The 14866-nt window shown below is 40.1% G+C and overlaps 1 long non-coding RNA gene across 1 annotated transcript; it reads left to right on the top strand.

The window, feature by feature from the left end:
* Positions 1-4393: 4393 nt before the first annotated feature.
* LOC131228616 (uncharacterized) lies at positions 4394-5191 on the top strand. Its single transcript, XR_009163023.1, has 2 exons — positions 4394-4597; positions 5032-5191. It is a non-coding gene; the product is annotated as an uncharacterized LOC131228616 (long non-coding RNA).
* The last annotated feature ends 9675 nt before the right edge of the window (positions 5192-14866 follow it).

Below are 14866 nucleotides of genomic sequence, written 5' to 3'. Positions count from 1 at the left end.
TGACTTGATGATTCGACCCAACTCGACTCAAGATTTTATACATTATAAATTAAAATACTAAGAACAGTACTAGATATTTAAAGTAGTTAGAATTAGATAAGTAGCATAAAGTACAAATTAAGTAGCATAAAGTACAAAACTTGACAGAGAAACACATAATAGCATGTTGGTTAAGTGCCTCTTACAGCAGGTCGTGAGTTTGATTCCCTTCCTTCCCTTCTAAATTTTACTAACGATAACACTACATCAAACCGAGTGACTGTGAGTCAGGTCGAGTCAACTTGACTAGTCTACCGGAGTCCAGATAGAGTTAAACTAAAGACTGCATTTCCAAGCAATTTGGCTCGAAAGCTCGCTGTGTCAAGTTGACTCGGCCAAGTTTTGAGTAGAGTTAGCGAGTTTTAGATCTATGGTGCAGATGGAAGTCCAACTCTAGGCTTCATTGTAAATGCAGAAGTATCTTGTCTATCAAACCAGCCTTTGAAGACTCAAAAGCAGGTACAGACCATGTATTTACAACAGCCCAATAAACCTTGCTACAACTGAATTACCTTTGATTCTCAGCAATTTTCGAAGGGAAACCTGTAAGAAGAAAAAAAGGCATCCAACCACAGTGAAGAGCAGGAGAAAGCATGCACTAATGCTGATCATTAATATCATTATGGGATTCTTGGAAAGATGCCCTCTTGCATAAAGGAAACTAGCTCTGATGCATTTGTCGAATGATACCTTGGATTTAGAGACAGTCCACAACATGGAAAAGGAAAAGTTCACCAATGTATGAGGTTTATTTCTTTCCAAATCTCACAAAATATAATGATTAGAAGGTTACCAGCTAGAGACTTTTTAGCCTTTACAACATGGAATCCATCAAATCCAACTTCAAGGATTTGCATGCAAGAGAGAGAAGGAGACGACTGAATTGCATCGCTGATAATGCCCCATAAAGAGGTAATTTTGGGACAGGTCATAAAGAGATGAGAATCATCTTCCTCGCAAGAGTTGCAAAAGGCACATCTTGTTGCAATTGGAATTCTACCCTATTTAGCCAACCCTCCATATGCAACTTCCAATGAAAGAGTTCGATGCAAAGCAAGAGGGGTGAATTCCAAATCCACTTGGATCAAGGAGCTTCATCATGATGTTCACAAAATTCATTCCAAGCAAGCTTTACCGAGATGTTCTTAGATTTAGAACCAACCCGAATGAACCTGTCTTCACAAGGAGAGGAATAGTGGAGGCTGAATTGAGAATCGTTTGCCTGTACATGCACCAAGATTGGGAATTAGTGAGAGCATCAACCTTTTGATGCGCAGGGGGACATCTTGGTGTGATTCCAAGGATGCACTATAACTCCATGTTGGGATGGGTTGGCCGACGAGGTTGGGTCTGTGAGATGTAGAATGGCCACAAGGTGGGGCCCATTGTGGGACCATGCGATTCGGAGACCCGTAAGAAGCGAGGGTTGCCCACGGGGTGATCTCGCCTGGGTTTGCCTAGGAGGGCTTGCATATAGGGATGAACTAGTCATTCCCCATCAGCTCTAGAGCTTTTGGTGTACTGGTCAGTTGGCCGCTATCAAAATTGTTTTAGAGTGAGAGCCCAGTGTCTGAGTCTCCTCACCGGCGTGGGTGGATGATGTGGGTGCATCTTAATGTAATTCCAAAGATGCATCATATCTCTACGTTGGGGTGAGGTTGCTCACGAGGTAGGGTCTGTGATATGCAAAATAGCCAAGAGGTGAGGCCACTATGGGACCATGCGATTCGGGGACCTATGCAATGCTGCGCTTGTCGGTTGCCTGCTATCAACCTTGGCATTAGGATCAAAGGAAATAAGGGGGAGGAGAGGAGATCAACAATACATGAGTTGCCAAGCCCATTATCAAACTATAGGCTAGTAGATTTACTGCTGCCAATAACTAACTTGCACCATTTTCTTGGGAAGGAACAAGGTTTTGTGTCAAATGCATGAGCCTTTGGTTTTGACTTTGGGGTTCCAAAGAGGGAGGTGACGAGAGCATTGATATTAAAAAATGGTTGTGTAATGGCTGTAACAGCCGTCATGTAACAGTAGTGGTGGGACTCTTTACAGGGTTGCAACACCCATTCTGAAAAAAAGGTCTATAAAGGACCTTAACTAGCCAATACGGGCCTGTAAGTCTGATTCAGGGCCAACATATTTTCCTCTAAAAAAATTGACCATTACAGTGCCATAACAGCCATATGATCCATATCGTAGGGCTGGCTGTCATGACCACTGCTACCATTATTGAATGCCTTGAGTGAGAGTTTTGATTTTAGATGAACTTAGCCCAAGAGGAAGAGAAAGTCGTGCCTTAACAAGCCATCTTTAACATGATGTTAAGGTCATAGATCCTCTGAATGCCCTACCCACCCTCATTTTTTGGATGGCATATCATGTTCCAGTTGATGAGATTAGCCTTAACATTCAACTCACTCGTCGACCAAGGAAACTTGCGCATGCATTTTTCCATAGATCGAATCACAAATTTTTGCAATGGGAATATCATGAATGAGTGAATGGGAGACTGTCAAGAACATGTTTGCCAAGGATAGGGCAACTTGCTTAGGATAGAAGATACTTGGAAAGAGCTTTCGTGAGGGGTCCTGAAGGAAAGGGCAGCCAAGGTAAAAGGAGGAAAGTGAGCATTAACTCTTACCAAGGATGTAAGAGACGGAGGACTTCCTCAGGCAGGACATCTTATAACCCTCTTGGTAAGGGAGAAGAAATTTCCCAAGGGCTTTGGCACTCTTAGAGTTAGCTTTCATGAGCAAGAGGATGCTATCTGCAAAGAAACAGGTAACGAAGGGGAGGAGATGAATGGTGAAGACATATCTCGAGAAGGTTGGAAAGGTTAGCTCCAAGGACTTCTTTGCTCAAGAAAAAGAGAGAGTGGAAAGGAGGGTTGCCTTGCCCAAGCCCACATGAGTGAAAGAAGAATCCACAGAGATTGTAATTGATGAGGATCAAGTATTTAATGGCGGATACACAAAATTTGACTAGGTCTATACAACCTTGGGAAAAGCCAAATTTTGTCAAGACAAATGGAGGAGACCCCAATTCAACTGATCAAAAGCCTTGGAGATATCCACTTTAATGCACATAGATGCACTTTAATTTTGGGATTAAGTGATGAATGATGCATTGGATGGCTATAAGAATGCATTTGTGAATGAAAAAAAAAAATGTTGAACAGCTTTCACCACATCACAACGTACAATGTCCCAACAACCAACAAAGTGAACTGAAGAATCCGTGGGCATGGGCATTGTTCTTCTTGAGGACTTCCTCAACATTGGGCACTTCCTCAGCATGTGGGATGGAAATGAGGGTCTAATTTTCCAAGGTGGTTATGGATGAGGATATAGGGGATGAGATCAGGGTGAATAGTGAGGAGTTTAGAGTAATAAATGCCGGAGCAGTGGGAGATAGCTACCTTTTCAATGACATTCATATCCAAGGCAATACCAGCCTTAGTGGAAATTGATGAAATTGGCCTTTTGTTTCTCCCAAGTTGTTTCCAAGGCATGGAAGAATTTGTATTTCTATCCCCTTCTTGCAGCCAGTTGACCCTTGATTTCCGTTTCATTAGCAACAGATTATGCAACTTGGCTTCACTACAAAAAGAGAAGCATTCCTTTCATCGGGCCTTCCTAAATCAATGAGAACATCTTGACATGATTAACACATAACTCAGCTGAGTTGATGTTTTCCTTGAGAAGACCAGAAGATTCTCTGTTCCAGACTTTGAGATTTTCTTCAACCGCTTGAGTTCATCATTTAAGATGAGTTGGGTATTTCCTCATAGACCAAGTCAAGAGGGACGGAGATCCCACATCTTCTCAAATTAGGAACGCATCTTCTTCTTATGATGCAATTCGTGAACCGCAAGATGACCTTACCCACATGTGAGAGCATAGACATTCCAATATTAACAGACCAAGCCAGATCAACCGAAGCCATGTCCAGTTTAAGACAAGTCCTGCCTTCCAAGATTTGAAGCTCAGGAAGGATGTCTTTTTACAGATCGAACCTTCTTGGGGCCAGCTACTTGAGCATAGGAAGGCTTGGGGTATGGTGGGTAGCACATGTATTTGAATTTGGTGGATCGTTTGTGTTCGAATCCAACAAATTGGTGATTTTAACTGTTTCTTACATTTTTAGAAATTTCTTCTCACATTATTTTTTTTATGTAGTAGCAAATTTAAGAAAGATTGTCCTGTGTCTTTTCAGAGTTTTTTTTCCCCTGTTCTTTGGGTTTCGATGTAGTAGTCAATTTTAACATAACAATACCCATTATTTCTCTATTTGTTCAACTAAAGTAATTGATTTCTACTAACATTCTTAATGTGATACAGATATTCTTCCATCTCCAAAATCTTCTTGGGAAATTGAATCCAACGGGTGTTGATGGTCTATCATGGACTATTTTGAGATCAAATGAAAAAGATGGTCATGACATGACTAGGAGTAAGCTTTTGCCTGCACGCAGTGTATTGCGCGAATGTTTTAAACAGATTATCCAACCCATTACCAAGACAGACCTTGTCACAGATGTTGTATTCAGTAAAGAGTAAGACGTACTTTCCTCTTTTCCATAAAGCTTTATTATCCTTGCTATCATTTTGTTAAGAATTTATCTCATTCAGTATCATACATATATGAGTTTGAGAATTACTGGTGCAGATAACCCCAGTTTCCACTGCGGGGCCCATTGTTTCACGATCTAGACTATTGATTTGATGGGCCCCACTGTCAACGGGGCATACCTCATCTAGTATTATCCCTCAATATATTGGCCCTCATAAGCTTTCTTTTGCTCTCTTGGCATCATTGCATTCCTGCAATGATTTTTGTTTCCCATTCCAGTTTTGAAAAAACAAAAATTAACTTTTGTTTGCTTGAACTACATAGATTCATTAGAAGTTTAAAAACTCCCGGGTTTTCACAGTGCTATTAGGTGTTGCTTCTATCTGTGATGCACTGAGCCTTCTTTGTTTAATGCAGATCGACGCTACCCCATCTGAACTTTCGAGGTTTCTATACCATGATCTTGTACAAGGGAAATAAACCAATAACCGTGGCAACTTTCAGGTAAGCTTAAGTAGATATCTTAACCATTATGTAATGAATTTTTTTTCCTTTAAAAGGAAAACAAAAAAACAAAAATTTTCTCTTCTTTGTAGGCATTGTATACTGAAACATAACCTTTCTTTTGGTATGTTTCTATTCTAGGATCCATGGTGAGAAGGTAGCAGAACTGCCCCTAGTGGGTACACGTATTAGATATCGCCGACGAGGAATGTGCCAGCTTCTGTTGAACAATTTACAAAAGGTAATATCTTCATAATATAGATATGGACACATCTTGATATTATGAGTTGATATTCAATTATTTGGTTCTATAGAGAGTATGTGTATATCATCTTTAGTTATAGGTTATAATATGTTCTCTCTGTCTTGTCGAGGCTGCTAGCACTAGGGGTGTCAATGGGCTAGGCTCGCGCCTAAAAAATCAGAATTTTGAATATTTCCAGCCCGACGGCCAGCCCAAAACAGTTCAAAATCCGGGTCAAGACCTACCCCAGGCCCAGCCAGTAGACAGCCCTAGCTAGCACACATGCAAGCATAGCAAGTCTGCATGGGCTCCGGGCTATTCATCAAATGCCATACGTGTTCATCAAATGCAGACCATTGGTCAAGTTATTTTGACCGTCCATTTCTATTAGATAAATGTGGCTTACTTGATGAACAGACCGACCCGGTGTTTAATCCAGGGGAACATATGGCATGCCTACCTGATGAGCAACCAGATTGTGCTGGTATGCCATTGGGATTCTCTGTCCTCTTCTTGTCAATATCCTTAACATGGCTCGTTCGCATGGTTGCTCTTGTGGGATTGTGTTGAGATATTTCGATACAAGAACAAACTGCCTTAGTACTAAGGAGGCTTGCTGAACTTGTTCTGCTCAATTTTATGCAGCTTCTTTCCGACATGGGGATAGAGAAGTTGCTGTTGCCAGCAGCTCCTAAGCTACTACAAACATGGATTTCTTCCTTTGGTTTTGTTGTGATGACGACTTCGGACAGATTTGAACTCTTGGCGTATCCCTTCTTAGAATTTACTGATACCATAATGTGCCAGAAGCTACTGATGACATCTACAACAAAAGCTTCGGAATCAAGAGGTATGTATAGGTCCCATCTCCACACACGAACTCGATAGCAAGAATCATCATTTCTTTTATTTTCACTATTTCTAATGATCATGGCCCAATCTGCAGAGAGTAAGGAAGATGTCAAGAATCGTTTTTGCCGAAGTAATGTAAAAATGGAAAGCCACCGACACAGCACTTCTTCTAAAGTAATCCAGACAATGAGGTTCATTAACACATTGCCATCTAAGTCTATATGGTTGGAAGATTTTGGTAGTGAAGCCAGCAATGGCAAAGAGACAAGTCAACGGTATTCTTTGAGAAGTAATTGTTCAGGTTCTTTGGCACTTATTCAAGACCCGATCCGGCAGACGAGTGCAATGAAGCAAATGTAAGTAGATGATCTTATCCTCCTCTCTTGAAGTACCTCTAGTTTTATCCATCTATCATCTACATACATAGAGATTTATTAATCTAATCCTACACTCCATTCTCTACGAAGCTGTGTACTGTGGGACAAATGGATACATCCAAGCCATGTGTCAAGTGGGCCCACAATGTCCAATCCCAAAAATCAGGCATCCAATCATCATACCAGGCAGCTACACATGAACACTGGATGTTGTCAGTGAGAGAAGTCTATTTTTCTCCCCCATTCATGCAGTTCACACTCAGATGGTTGAATGAGGCCTGTCTTTGGGTCAGGCCATCTACATTCATGTGGGACCAGCCAATGCAAGGCTTGGACATGATACATGTGCCACATAGACACATGTGTAAAATCTGCAAACCTCTATATACATGTACACATATATGAAATAGCGTCATGAAATCTTGCTAACGATCATGGCGTCGCAGGGTCACTACATGATGGAAGATATCGGCCATTGAAAGTCATCACCCCAATTTTTTAGAGCGCGGCAAAGAGAGTTTCTGCGAAAATGCCTGACAGTCGGCTAATTTAAACTTGAGCAAGATGTATAGATTTTTTTTTATATAATATAACTTGATCATGATTCTTAGGAAGCTTAGTCAAAGGCTAAGGTTCTTGTATTGCTGGAGCAGAGCCCATTTGAGAAAAGCGCATACGTATAGTAGCATGTTTCGATAGGATTGGCTCGTAGAAGAGCAATCTGTAACTTACATTCTTTATCTAATATATCTGATTTTATCTTCCATTTGTTTTGTTTTTCATGACTGTATGCAAGAAAGCTGTGCTTGCTATATGTTAACCATAACAGAAAAATGATATGCATCTGTTTATAAGTTTTCTTTTGTTGTAATAGTGATTTTTGGGTATGAATCATTTGTGGGTGGGCCCACTAGTGGATGATTCAGATTGGTGATCCACATCCATGTAAGATGTTTATATAAATGACCAAAACACTACCCTTTTTACAGTCAATGTAGACATGGCTACAAGCATCTCAATCCAAACCATCCAAATTGCAGGCCCACTATGGGTGGGGTCATGATTTTCTGGTTTGTACTTGGACTTACAAAAGGAAATGTACAATGTTCCAACCAACTTTTGTAGGCCTCCCTCTTGGTGAAATTTTTCTATGGACCTTATTAAAATCTCCTAATTGTCTATAGTTCTGAAAACTCAATAACTCCACGCAAAACTCAGCTGTGTCAACTCAACTCTATGAGATTTCGAACTGAGCCTCTCTGAAACTCGCTGGTGAGCCTGACTCGGTCAGGTATTGACAAGGTGCATCGAATCAACTCGAAAACTTGATAGACTCCATACAAGGCTGCAGATTCTTTAAATTAGCTATTAAAATATCGATACAAGGCAAGTAAAGACCTGGTTGAGTCTTTGAGTTTACCCAACTCGGCTAGACATCTAGTCAAGTTTTTGAACTATGGTTGATTGTGGGTCTATTTTCATTGAATGGTTAGGATCATTTGCAAGGAATGTAATAAGACATTGAAAATGGGACCCACTAGATCCATGAATTAGGTGAACTGATCTCAATCGAGCATCGACTAACAGTAACACCTTAATTTGCTAAGCTATCATCTCTTGAGCTTTGATTGACCTTCTCCAGAGCATGGCCTGGGCCCATGATTCAGTGGTCCAACCATGGATGGCCCTTACACCAAAAGGAGGTTGGAAGATCCTAGACTTGGAATGTTGGTCTGTTAACAGTTGAGTGAGAACCGTTGATGTATAGAACCATTTCTTTTTTGGCCAGCAGCTATTGAATGAAAGACTTGGGATGTTTCAAACAACAATGGACCCTGCTGGAGTGTTAAGCCATTGATATACATTGATATACAATGGACCATACCACACGAAACATTGGTGACTGACCATTAAAAAGTTCTTGTGGGCCACGAGTTTTGGATCAAACTGGAAAGTAAACATTCTCACACATGTCCATATTTCAATCATCCAGACCATTGGTTTGTTGTATCAACTTATGGATGAACCATGTCCTAAATATCTCCAAGATCGGTAGTTTCTGACCATCAATCTCTAGACCCTTTTGTAGTTGAATGCGGGCATTTAATTATAAACATTAATTAATATTTGAAAATAAGAAATTATTGGTTGCTCTCATGAGCTGTGAGTTAAAGTGCACATGGCTGCATCAGATTACTTGCACAGTTCAAATAATTGATCTGGACTGTCCATTAAGTCCACATACCACATTTCATAGCCTAAAATGCAAATTAAACACTGGTAGGACGATTCCAACCATCCGATCAAACCTATGTAAAATGTGTGGTTAAGATCATTTATGTGAAAATAGGTGTAACAAACAATTTCATACATTATTTGTTGGAGTCCATTATTAGCACGATTATCAGTTCATCCCAACTATCTAATCCATGGCTTTGAAAACAGACATCTGTAAAAAATAAAATAATAAATAAATAATTGTTAATTTTGGATTTAACCATCCGATCTGTCAATTTTTCTGATATGAAATGGGTGCTCAACTTGATGGACGGTCAATATCAGTCGTTTGCTTTGTCCAAGTTTCTATCTGGAAATTATTTTATTTTGAAATCTTTTTCAAAATCCAAAATATTGATGGTGCGGGCCACCTGATATGCGACTCAGATGTTCCACACGTTTGACAGGTTGGAAGTTGTTGAGTGTAAAGGGGCGTGTGTTATGGCATGCGTGGTCTTTTGTGCTACACAATGGGTATGGGACGACATGCATAGATGGTCCATTCATCCTAGATGAGATATTATTGATTGGCCACTACCCACTACTTGTCCTCAAATGTGATCCTGACCATTGAATTTTTTAATTAAGTTTTATATGAACCGTTGAAAATTCATGTTTATCTATGCGGGTAGTGTCATGATCGAACGTGTGGCATACAGTTTACCTCAATTAAACAGTCCAAATGGTGTGGATCATAGGTCATAAATCAAATTAATTATATGATCACTGATCAATGATTAATGGTTTCTTTTTGGACCGTTAACTATTTCCATTTTGAATATCCATTGGATCTTCAACCCATGAGGAAATAATGATCGCATATATTGTTTATGCTAACAGTGAAGTGTGAACTGACAGTGCTTGTACTAACGAGCTAACATTTTTTAAAAAAAAAACCATCCAATGACTTTGATGAGGGCATGTGGTAGTAAGATTTCTGTAAGAGATAAATCAAAGATTTTTTTTAACTACCCTAATGACTAAGAGAGATTAAAATTTTAAAAGCAATGAATAGTCGGCAAGATAAGCTCAAGTGACTACAATAAGAATACACTACTACACAACCAATATATATGGAAAAAGCCAATTGTTCATCTAAAGGTCTCGTGATTAAGGTTGGGTTTCGACTGAAAAATTATTATAACTAGCGACAAGTTTGGCGTTCCACCACTATAGGTTGCGTGGTTTTTATGGCAAATATCTAGGGCATGAAATAGTGATTACACTAATATGTCCTAATATTACTTCTGACTATTAATGATTATACAAAGAAGTAGATGATTATCACCACACCACACGTGGTGGCTTAAGAAAAATCCCATCATTTGATAGGCCATGATTGTCTATGGATACAAACAATTATCTCCACATTAATTGACTAGAGAAGTGGCTATGGAGATCTCTTCTTGTAATTGACATCAGGATTTTGTAAATGAAAGGAAGATTAAAGAATTCCAGACCCTCAACACGTATCAAATTAAATCTATGATGCAATGATGCTTATTAATTTTATCTTTTAACTTAGATTAGCTTAACATAACCGGTTAATACTGCTACATTGAACTGATTCTAAATTAGAGGTAGTGTAATTCCCTTCCAACTACGCCAAAAATTAATCTTTTCTACGTTTACTCTCATTTCATATAAGTTCTTTTTACTTATATATTATATTTATTTGATCATCTTTGTTATCACGTTGAGAAAATTTTATTGTGTGAGAAAAGTTTTAAAAAATCATTAAAAGAACGAATTTTCTTATTCACAAATCGCTTTTTTTTTAACACACCCCACACACGCACGCTGTGGGATTTCACCGCTTTTTTTTTAACACACGCACACACCCCACACACGCACGCTGTGGGATTTCACCGCTTTTTTTTTTAACACACGCACACCATGGGATTTCACCATTGGTGGGTACTCGAACCCTTGACCCGGTGTTGAAACTCCTGGGAGTCTACCACCCGGATAAGAGTAAGGACCCTTATTCACAAATCGCTTGATTATGTATACTAGTGGTTAAATAAAAGGTTGTACTACTTTAGTTTTTAGTAATAGGTAATTGCTCGGTCCTATGTCTATCCTAGTACTTAGGGTTATACACTATATATATATATATATATATATAGAGAGAGAGAGAGAGAGAGAGAGTCATGCTCCCCTGCGCACCTACGCACGTGCGCACCTTTGCACACGTGTCATGGGTGTCTAATCTAAACGGTCCATGTGATGTGGAATCCCATGAAAACCCCTGTGACAAATTTTCACCCTGATCTAAAATTCTGGTGGGCCATGGCAAAGAGAAATGCAAATCAATGGAGGAAACTGTTTTCATTTTTCATGGCCCATCAAAGTTTTAGATCAAAGTAAAACTTGGTCCCGAGGGGTTTCACGAGGTGTTGCTTCACATGAACAGTTTAGATTTTGGATCCACGTCACGTATGATGGGTTCTCAAAAAAGTTCGTATGTAGTACGTACGAATTGGTTCGCAGGTGAGCGTTTCCATGTGTGTGTGTGTGTGTATACGTTTCCGTGTGTGTGTGTGTGTGCTATGCGTTCGAGCTGACAAGACCGGCCCATAAGGTTGAGTTGTGTGGGCCCCACCGTGATGCGTTTCGAACATCTACCCCATCAATCAGATGCACCATTCCATCGTGGGCCTAGGTCTCAAAAATCAAGTCAATCCGTGACTTGTGTGGGCCACACCACATACAGAAGTGGGGAGGGGCCGTGCACCATTAAAACATTCATAATCATTTTTTGGGCCCACCGAGATGTGGTTTGCAAATCCAGCCCATCCATTATGTGTGTCCCACTTGGATGAGGGTTCAAACCAAGTTTCAGCAGCATTCAAAACTCAGGTGGGCCCCAACAAGTGCTTTTATATGTTTTAATGGTGTCTTCACATGATTTTAGATGGTATGGCCCACCTGAGTTCCGTACATGGCTGATTTTTGGGATATCCCATAATTTAAAGGGGACCCATCAAATCATGGTGTTGATGGTCGACACACATCACGGTGAGGCCCACACAGCTCGACCTCACGGGAGCTTATCGTGAGGTCGAGCGCATAGTACCTTTTCCCTATATATATATATATATATATATATACACGGAAACGCTCACCTGCGAACCAGTTCGTACGTACTATGTACGAACTTTTTTGAGAACCCATCATATGTGATGTTAATCCAAAATCTGAACCGTTCATGTGAATCAGAACCTCCTGAAACCTCCCAGGCCCAAGTTTTACTTTGATATGAAACTTTTGTGGGCCATGAAAAATAAAAACAGTTTCCTCCCTTGATTTGCATTTCTCTTTTCTATGGCCTACTAGAATATTAGATCAGAGTGAAAATTTTCCACATGGGGTTTTGTGGGATTCCGCATCACATGGACCGTTTAGATTAGACACCCATGGCACGTGTGCAAAGGTGCGCAGGGGAGCATGACTCTATATATATATATATATGCACAACCGAATTTCAAACAAACCAAACAAACAAGCGGAGTTTATTAGCTGGTGGGATTAATCCATGTAGAGTGAGATGCATTGAGATACATGATCTTTACCGTACGTACAGATCATCTTACCGAAGATAAAGACATGCCACGTGTACAATCTTGTGTGTTTATGGATCATTAAACTCTCATGGAGCACGGGACCACCAAAGCATTTCTCCTCGAAAAAATTAGCATGGTAGACAAGTCTATATTATGCCTTTTTTTTTCACCACCCGAAAACTATTTCATCAAAGTAAAATTTTAGGGTACGGATGTAGGTGTTTTTTATGAAAATATCCATGCCTGTTAAGGTAAAGCAAAAAATTAAGGGTATTTTTGTCTTTCTGAATTTGCTCACATAAATAGAGATCTAGTTTAATTATTTAGGTTTTTTCCAGGTCCAATGAAAAAAGATAAGTAGTTCGATCGGGTTTATACTAAAAAGTACCCTTTCTCCCCGTTTTATGGCGTGAAAATTCAAAACGGAGTTTTGAATTCCCACGGACCAACGGATCTAGTTCTTGCCTGGGATGGCTAGCAAGGCAGAGGCCTGGGACATTCTTCACACCTATGCCAGAAGAATCTACGGTTAGAAAATGAAAAGTCCCAATGGTCCAAATTCAAGGTTTCTTTCTTCTTCTTTTTCTTTATTCTTTTTTTTCTTCGGTTTTTTACCACATTTTTCAAAGAAATTGATGAAGTAATCCATCTCGGAGCCCCGCTTGATACGCGTGTGAGATCCAACCGTCCAATAGGTTTACCACATCATGATGAACAGATGAACCAAAAATCAGTCCGGTGCAGTCATCACGTGGGCCACACAAGAATTAGGTGGTTTCTGGACGATGGGTGCGGCAGTTGGATGCCGTTGGGTGTCATACGCGGACGCGGATCAGCAACTGACAGGTTTAGCAGCGATACTCGCTACTGAAGTGACGTCACCAAGTTCTGTGGGTCCCAACATGATACATGTTTTGTATCCACACCGTTCATCTATTTGGAGAGACCATTCTAGGGCATGAGCCAAAGAATGAGTTCGATCTGAATCTCAAGTGGATCCCACCCACAGAAAACAGTGGAGAGACTGACGCCCACCATTAAAACCTTTAAAGGGCCACAAAAGTCTCCGATCTAGCTGATATTTGTTTTTTTCCCTTATCTAATGTCTGTTTTAACTTATGAACAGGTTGGATCTCAAATAAACATCACGGTTGACCTTAGGAAGGTTTCAACGGTGGCCGTCACTCTTCCACTATTTTCTGTGGTGGGGTCCACTACAGCTTTGGATCTACCTCATTCTTTATATAATGCCGTGAAATGATCTCTTCAAATGTATGGACGGTGTGGATACAACACATACATCATGGTGGGACCCGAGTCTCGCTACTCAACCTGTCAGTAGCTAATCGCGTCCGTCCTACGCACATCAAGGGTATTTAAGTCATTTCATATAACGAAAACAACTTCCTGGAAGGAGTTGGACGTGCATGGTTATAAAAAGTAAACCAGTACTGTCAGCCTAGCACATTCCAGAATAAAAATTCTCTGCCGCAGGTGTATATTTCTCTCTGGTATCCTACTTTTCTTTTTCTTTTTAGAAATTTGATCTTTTTTAATTTATTTTATTTAAATTCTTCTTTCCTGCATTCATTCTCCATTGCGTTGTTCCTCTCCTTAGGTTGTAGAAATTGTTGTGATGGATGTAAACAAAGCCAAAATTATTTTTCTTTTTGGAATTTGGACCGTTAACTATTTCCACTTTGAACATCTATTGGATATGCACCTTCCAACAGTCCATTTTCCTCATAGAATGGGTATTTTCTGACCCTTTTGTACACTACGTGATGAACGGACCAGATCTCTGACATGAGGGCCATACAAGGGTGATTCACCCGGTGATATAAACACAACGGGTCCTCTCCCTTCTTGGGTTGATGAGACAGAGAAGGGGGATAAATTTACGACTGTAAATCCCACGTTTTACCCACCGTCTTTTCTAGTAGATCCCAAACTTTCTTTTCCAAACTAAACCATTCTGTACGGACATAGGGCACCGTGCAACCTATAGCTACGAATTAAACCGTAGCCATTGGAAAACATGAAATTCGGCGATGCAAACCTATGGCTAATCCGTTGAATTTCCTGTTTTCCTTTGGCTACGGTTTTAATTCTTACCGATAATTCAAGGGTATTTTCGTCCGCAAATAGCCGTATAGAATGGTTTAGGTTGGGAAGTAAAGTTCAGGAGTGAGTAGAAAAGACGGTGGTAAAAGGTGGGATATACCGTTGTAAATTTCTCGAGAAGGGAAGTGGTTTGGCTAGTGATCGGTGCTATGTGGATCCCACCATGATGTATCTGTTTTATCCAAGCCGTCCATCTTTTTGAAAGATAATTTTAGGGCTTAATACCAAAAATGAGGTAGATCGAAATCTCCGGTGGACCACACCATGAGAAAACAGTAGTGATTGAATGTCCACCATTAAAAACCTCC

Source organism: Magnolia sinica, chromosome 16 (assembly GCF_029962835.1).
Source record: "Magnolia sinica isolate HGM2019 chromosome 16, MsV1, whole genome shotgun sequence".
Classification (NCBI taxonomy): domain Eukaryota; kingdom Viridiplantae; phylum Streptophyta; class Magnoliopsida; order Magnoliales; family Magnoliaceae; genus Magnolia; species Magnolia sinica.
This window is presented reverse-complemented; position numbering and strand designations above follow the sequence as displayed.